The following is a 7,475-nucleotide window of genomic DNA, read 5'->3' as shown; positions in this document are numbered from 1 at the left end:
CTCTCTGCGATGATTTTCTCATTTTCTGCCAGAGCAAGGCGCCGCACCAGTGTCTTCACCCTCTTTTCATTGTGCGCAGCCCACTCCTCTGCTCTTTTGTTCATCACCTCCAAGCTCTCTCCTTGCTTTAGGGTTAGCATCGTGAGTTTCTGCTCATAGTCTTCCAACTCCCTAATGAGCCTCTCTTACTCTTCTTTTCCAGAGGTTAGTTGATCTGTCAGGCGCTCATTCTCCTCTTGCTGCTCCTTCATGCCTTGTTTTCTCTCCTCGTCCCTGGCATTCAGCTCAGCCACAAGCGCATCCACCTGAGCAGATTTCGTAGCGAGCTCCTTATATTGCATTATTAGGAGCTTGTGCTCTCTTTGTATTTTGACTAGTTCTTGTGTCTCGTTTTTGAGCTGTTGTCTCCAGTGCTCCTCCCTCTCATCCTTAGCCTTCATTTCTTGTTTGAGATCTGCGATCTCCCTCTGCTGCATGGCTATCATTCTTGTTTTATGCAACTGGAAGGCGGCCACTGATTCCTTCTCAGCTGCTAACTCAGCCACGGCTATCTTGCATTCCTCCTTAGCTTTCTCCAATTGGGAGAGGAGCTCGGCGACGTATTCGTCGTAATTAGTTGATGGCGTCATCGTTGTGTGGATGGGCGAGGTTGAGGCTTCTACCTTCTGCCTTTTGGGCTCTTGCCTGGATTCCGCATTCGTAGCTAGCCTCTTTTGTCCTGTGGCCGTGGTTTCTGTGCTCTGTCCCTGGACCATCTCTTTGTTGATGAAGTACTGCATCCACGCCACAAAGTTTGAGACGTCGGCACTGGTCGGGATGCTAGGGGTGATGGTGGTGGGTTCGATGGAAGGCACCAGGAGGTTAGGAATTGGATGAATCGGGGCCTTGCCCTTGCCCTCAGGTACTGGAGGTGGCACAAACTCTGGCACGTGTGTGCTAGACCCTCGCCCCTCTTCTCTACACAGGCTCAGGCTCCTCAGTTCATCTGCTCGACTCTGTTGCTCGATGGACCCTGGCGTGTGGCTTTCGCCAGGTCCTCCTCCTCCTTCCTTCGTAGCTCTTCCTCTTCCTCATCCGCCTTTCTCCTTTCCTCCTCCGCTTTTCTCTGCTCTTCCTTTTTCTTTCCTTTTTCTTCTTTTTCCTTCCTTTTCTTCTCCTTTGCTTCTTGTTTCAACGCCTTCTTTACTTTCTGCAATTCTTCTTTTTCCTTCTCCTCCTCCTGTCTCTTCGTCCTCTCTCTCTCCTTGGCCTCTTTTAGGGACTCTTTCTTTACCATTTCCAAGTCTTCTCTCTCCTTCTTTCTACCTTCGTCATCCTTCTTCTTCCTCTGCGTTGTCTTCTTCTTGGGTCTCCTAGTTGTCTTTTTGCTTGTCTGTCCCTCCCCTTCTTCTTCTATTTCAGTTTTGTCAGTGGACCTATCCTTGTCCAGGTGAGGAGGCGACCTCTCTAGTGTTTCTCCTTCTCCTTGTTCCGTCTCTTGTGCTTCCTTCACTGCCTCCTAGATGAGCGCAGTTAAGACACCTCCATACCCGATGAAGGAGGCTTTGGAGGAGGCTTTCTTTCTTTTTGTAACTTTAGAAGCCGGAGATTCTCCTCCTGCTGGTACACTTCCTAGGGCCAACACTTTGGCTGCTTGATCAATCGTTTTTCGCACATACCCATTCCAATCTACTTCGTCTAGGGTATGGGCTGCTACATTCTCCAGCACCAGTACGCTAATTCGATGCATCAAGGAATTGTAACGCTGGCTGGAGAAAAGCACATGTATTAGCTTGGCCTGCATCCTGGCTTCCGCGTCAGGGATATCCTGGATGCTTATGCCGTCATTAGTAAGCACATCTTCCTTCTTCATTTTCAGCATGGCATAAACATCCCTTTTTTTTTTCCTCTTCGTCTTTGGTACCAATCCCAAAGCCTTCTCCACCAAGGTTGGGTCTAACCGGACCTGTACCTGCTTGGCACCTTCTCCTCTGCCCACTGTTACAATACCACATTCTTGGTCTGGGTTGTATGTTTTGAGGAACTCCACGCACTTTAGGTGGTTCGGCTCCTGCGAGAACTTTTCAAGATACTTTGTGAGGTTGCATTGTTCAACCACCCTCCTGGCTGCTTCCTCCTTGGCCACCACGACTTCCATGTTGAGGATGGTTCGGAATTTAAGTTGGCTGAAGGCGCGGTTCTCTAGATGGATGCGGTATTGCTTCCTTTCCTCGTCTGTGAATGGGAGTCGATGGGCGCGGTCTTGCTGCAACATTTTATGCTCCTGCCATAAATCGTAGCTTTCATTAGTATTTTCCACATGTTAATTCGCTGATTGCTGGAAAAGAAAAACTCTATGCTTTTTGAATGAATTCATAAGGAAGCCATGTAGATTTTCCTTTTTAGACTTGGACTTTTTGCCCTTTGTTTCAAAGTTTTCCTGCCCATTTTCCTACCCCGTCTGTCTTTTCATACTACCTGTTTATGCTTTTCACTAATTTTACTTTGATTTATCTCCTTTGATTCATTTCTCATCTGATTCATTCCATCTTACCCCCTCCCCTTCCATCTCGAAAAGAATCCTTCCTAGGATTGAGGGTCAAAAGGTTAAGGGCTTTCGGCATGTTGGGATGGGAGTTACTTGTGAAAGAGCCAAGTATAGAAATTTGGGTTGTATTCCAGTTGAGCTGCGCAGTCCAAATCAAAGGGTCGAATTCCTACGTGCGTGATGTATGTGAGAACATCTGTGAGGAAGTCACTAGAGCCGACCCGACTCGCAATGTGGAGTTATTCCTCTATTAAGAGGCGGTCAAGGTAGGGATGCTCCTTGAGGTGCTTTTCCATGGGTCGGCCCCAAAGAGTGGTTAACACTCTATACGAGGTGGGCGCGACGTAAGTGGGGTCATACTCTGTTGTTTTGATGGCTCGGCGTTGGTCATCATGCGACATCCTTCAATTGCCCATTGCAGCCTAAGAGCGTACCACTGCCTCAAGAAAGGTGATCCAGTGTCAGCAAGGTGTGATAACTCCGCGATTTCTTGGTCAGTGATAGCAGAAGTGGTTCGTGGATCGTATGACGTGATAAGGCACTGTTTGATGGCTTGCTCCTTGGAGATCTTGCTGTGAATCAACTCAGTAGCGGAGCGAGAAGCTTTTGCAAATGCGAACTCAAAGGTCTCCTAGGAGCAAGGCATATTGCGCACTTTCGTTGCAAAGGATTCTTCTAATAGACCTAAGTCCAAGCGGTCGTAGTTGAGGGCTAGCGATACGAAGGTGGTATTGAGCCGTTTAATGCATTCCACCATGTCATCCCCGGTGTCCTCCGCAAGGTCAGTGACTAGCGCTAGGAAGGATTTTCATTCGTAGGAGGACGTAAGGCCGACAGGTGGTTGAGGTTTGACAGAACAAGCACTTTTGACAACGAAAATGGCCGGTTGGGAGTTTCCTTGAGCCCGCAGTTTGGCTGTTTGGAATATCGGTGGATTAGGGTCCGCCACAACAGATGGACTGTTGCATTCAGGTTTGCTTTGGGGAGTCGGATTGACTAGGTCGGATGATGCCTCCTGTGACGGTGGCTGTTGCTTGGGCCGATAAGCCTGTGCGACTTTTTTGGCCCGAAGCGTAGATGAGTCGGATGGCTAGGGCTGTGGAGAGCACTGCAGCTTATGATTTTGAGGTGTTATGGGACATGGGCTGATCAAGCTTGAGGGTGGCGTATGAATAGTGTGTTTGGCCGTGGGGGCCTTAGGGATCCATAGCCATTTATTTTCCTCGTAGTAGCCTTGCGCATGCAAGAGCGCTTTAGGGACCCATCTTTGCTTGATCACGTGCACTTCCTGTGATTGCATCTTGGCCTCCTAGGTTTACAGTTCTGGGTCTTATGAGAATAGGAACGTGGACTCCTAGGCAGTGGTTGCGGTTGTTTAGGCACCCATTGAAGGCGAGGCTGTTGGGCCTCAACTTTGGCTGCTGTGGGTTGCGATTTATGAAAGTCGGGGAGTGGCGGCCGTGCACTACCCCCCTCCTTAGTATTGCCTACGGATGTTTCTACTGGTGGCTTTGCGGACGGTGATGGTGTCGCGCAGCCCTTGTTGAAAGCTGTGACAATGCGCACGTTGCCTATTGCTAGGTGGATGCACTGCGACTCATAATCAACATTGCAGTGAGTCTGCTTTTTGAAGGTTCGCCCCAGCAGTGACTCCGTGCCTGCGTCTGTAGCACTTGGCAACATGTAAAAGGCATTGGAATAGTCTCAAACTCGATAGAAACGACGACTCTGCACTTGCCGAGAAGTGCGTATGATTGAGCTCCATATGGGTTTAATTTGGCAGTTGTGGGTTGAAGCAGTGGTTTGCCAAGTTGGATCCAATGATTATGGTTAAGACATTGAAGTCTGCTCCCTCATCGATCAAGGCGTTGAAAGCACATGTTTGCTTGGCAGTGACCGTGACACAGAGGTAAGTGGGTTCCACGGCTTCCTCATCCTCTTCGTTGCTTTCGGTGATTGTAACTACCCGTACTTTGACCGGTGGTTCTAACAATGGTGGCTCATGCCAAGGATGGGTGGGAGGGTAGTCCTTCTTGATACAACTGCCATTGAAGAACCCTATTCCCTCACCGTCTAGTGTCTCAAGCTCGACATTGTCGGTTCGGCTGATTGCACGAACCTTGAAGGGTCCGAGACCTCTGAATTTCATTTTTTGCTTATGCCCCTTAACTAAGTAAAGGAGCACTAAGTCACCCTGTTCAAACTCGTGCTACTTGACATGCTTGTCAAACCAGCTCTTGCGTCGGGCTTTCTCACAGATAAGCGCATGGGTGGCTAGGAGACGAGTCTCTAACAGGCGTTTAAGTTCGACCAGACATTGTGTCCATGCCTCCTTCCCTTCCCATCGTTCTTGAAGTGCTATTCTCAAGCTAGGAACGAAGAATCCTAACGGTAGAATTGCCTCAGTTCCATAGGTCAGCCTAAAGGGAATTTGGCCGACAGCCGTTTTATAAGCTGTGCAATAGGCCCATAAGGTTGCCATCAGTTTGTTGTCCCAATTGCTGCGTGAGGCTGAGACTACTTTAGTCAGGACATTGATAAGAATCTTATTAATTGATTCTGCTTGGCCTTTAGCCTGAGGGTAGTATGGTGAGGATTTGCAATGGATAATGAGAAAGGTGGATAGGAGATGTGCTATCACTTCGTTGATGAAGTGTGTGCCTTGGTCGCTAACCAGTTCGAGGGGGCAACCGAAGCGTGAGATCACTTGCTCCCATAAGAACTTGGCAGTCGTCCTAGCATTGTTCTTTCGTGTGGCTCTTGCCTCTGCCCATTTTGTGAGGTAATCTGTGGCCACCACGATGTACTTGGCTTGTGAGTACTGCGCCGCAGGACTGATGGGTCCTATGAAGTCAATTCCCCATTTTTCGAAGGGTTGGCGAGCAATAATTGGGGTCAACTCCATTTGATCTTTACGAATCGGGACTTTTGTCCATTGGCACTTGTCACAATGCTTGACGAATTGCTTGGCGTCGTAGAAAAGTGTGGGCCACCATAGTTGAGACTGAAGCACCTTCCGTGCTGTCGTGTCTCCACTAAAGTGTCCTTTCGCAATACCACTGTGCGCCTCCGAGAGCACATCGTGCATCTCATGCTCACACATGCACCTACGCAGCAATCCGTCTTGCCCCAGCCTATAGAGTTGGCCTGCAATCAGCTGGTAGGGCTAGATTTTGAGGATCAAGCGCCCAAGTCGGGCTTTTTCTATTGGTCGCTTAGATAGTTTGTGCTCTAGCACTTGGACTATGTTGTCCGCCCAATATGGCATTAGATCAACCTTAAATAAATCTCTCTCGCTGGGGACAGGTGGAATAAGTGGGCATCAGGTAACTCGTCAACGATGCCTTGTCTAGCGGCTTCTCCTGTGGGTATGCATGACATGTGATCAGCCATGTAATACTATTTTCCCTTTCGTACCACCACAGAGAAATCGAACTCTAGAAGCAGGAGGAGCCATCGAGCTATGCACCATGTAGCACAAGGTTTGTTTACTAAATAGAGCAGGGCTTGATGGTCCACGAAGAAGATGAAGGGTGTGGCCAATAGATAATGACAGAATTTCTTCACAGCGAACACCATGGCTAATCCCTCCCTTTCTGTTGTCGAGTAATTCATCTCCGTCTCAGTGAGTTGTATGCTAGCAAAGCTCACTAGATAATCTAAGTTATGCTCACCCGGTTGGCACAACACTTCCCCCATGGCAAACTCAGAAGCATCGATGTGCACGTGGAAGGTAATGGTCCAATCTGGGGCTCATAGAATTGGTGCTGTTGTTAGAGCCTTTTTCAATTCTTCGTACGCTCGTTGGCATGCCTCGGTCCACTCGAAGATAATCAGTAGCTTGTACAATGGTCTAGCGATCAGTGCATAGTTCAGTACAAACCGTCGATAGTATCCTGTATGGCCTAAGAAGCATTGAACTCCCTTGTAGTTAATTGGGGATGGAAGGTCAACAATAACCTTGACCTTCGAAAAGTCAATGGCAATGCCGTTCTTCGACATCACGTATCCTAAGATGCATTCGTGCTTTACCCAAAACTGACACTTCAAGGGGTTCAAGGAGAGACGATATAAGCGACACCGTTCAAAGACTGCATGGAGTTTGTCTAAGTGTTCAATCCAGGTCGAATGGACACATAGGTTGTTGACAAAGACCTCTAACTCCTTGCGAAGCACGTCCTTAAAGATGGTGCACATGAGGCGTTGGAAAGTGGCGGGGGCATTGGTCAACTCGAAGGGCATGACTATGTATGCAAAGACGCCCCACTCAGTGGCAAAGGCGGCTGTCTGCAGGATGCACTTGCACCTGGTTGTACCCTGAGAAGCCATCTAGAAAACTGTAGGCTTCCTTGCTTGCCACCCTCTCAAGCATGTGCAGGGTGTACGGCAATGGATAGTTGTCTCTCTTCGTAGCACCGTTCACTTTCTTGTAATTGACGCACACTCGGATTTTTCCGTTCTTCTTCATCACAATGACTATGGGTGATACCCAGTATGTGTGCTCAATTTCGTAAATGAATCCAGCTCTCATTAGCTTGTCAATTTTCTCATTGACAGCATGAGCGTGTTTTGGATTCATAGGGTACGGTCGCGCTGCTTGACCGGCGTCGCGTCCGACGTCATGTGTCCTTGACGTTTGGCACCTAACAGAACTACTACCCTATCCCATTTTTTGAATTTCGTGAAGCGTTTAGGGAGGTCCTGCAGCTTTCGCTGTTCTTCTGATCGTGTATCCCTGGGTTGCTTTGCCTTTTCCTACCTTACCCATCTATGCCTTAGGTGGACGTGTAGGTTTCCCTTGGTACATTGGTCGTGGGCAGCCTAGGGATCTCTGGATCACTATTCGAACTAACTTCTGATTCAGAGTCAAATCCTGCATCCTTGCTAGAAGAGGTGGTCTCCCATGGTGGCCGCAGTTCAGATGGAGATTCGGTCCTAAGTATTGATG

Source organism: Lygodium microphyllum, chromosome 3, assembly GCF_053477565.2.
Source record: "Lygodium microphyllum isolate KBCC chromosome 3, Lygodium_microphyllum_v1.1.10, whole genome shotgun sequence".
NCBI lineage: Eukaryota > Viridiplantae > Streptophyta > Polypodiopsida > Schizaeales > Lygodiaceae > Lygodium > Lygodium microphyllum.
Note: the sequence above shows the minus strand (reverse complement) of the source record.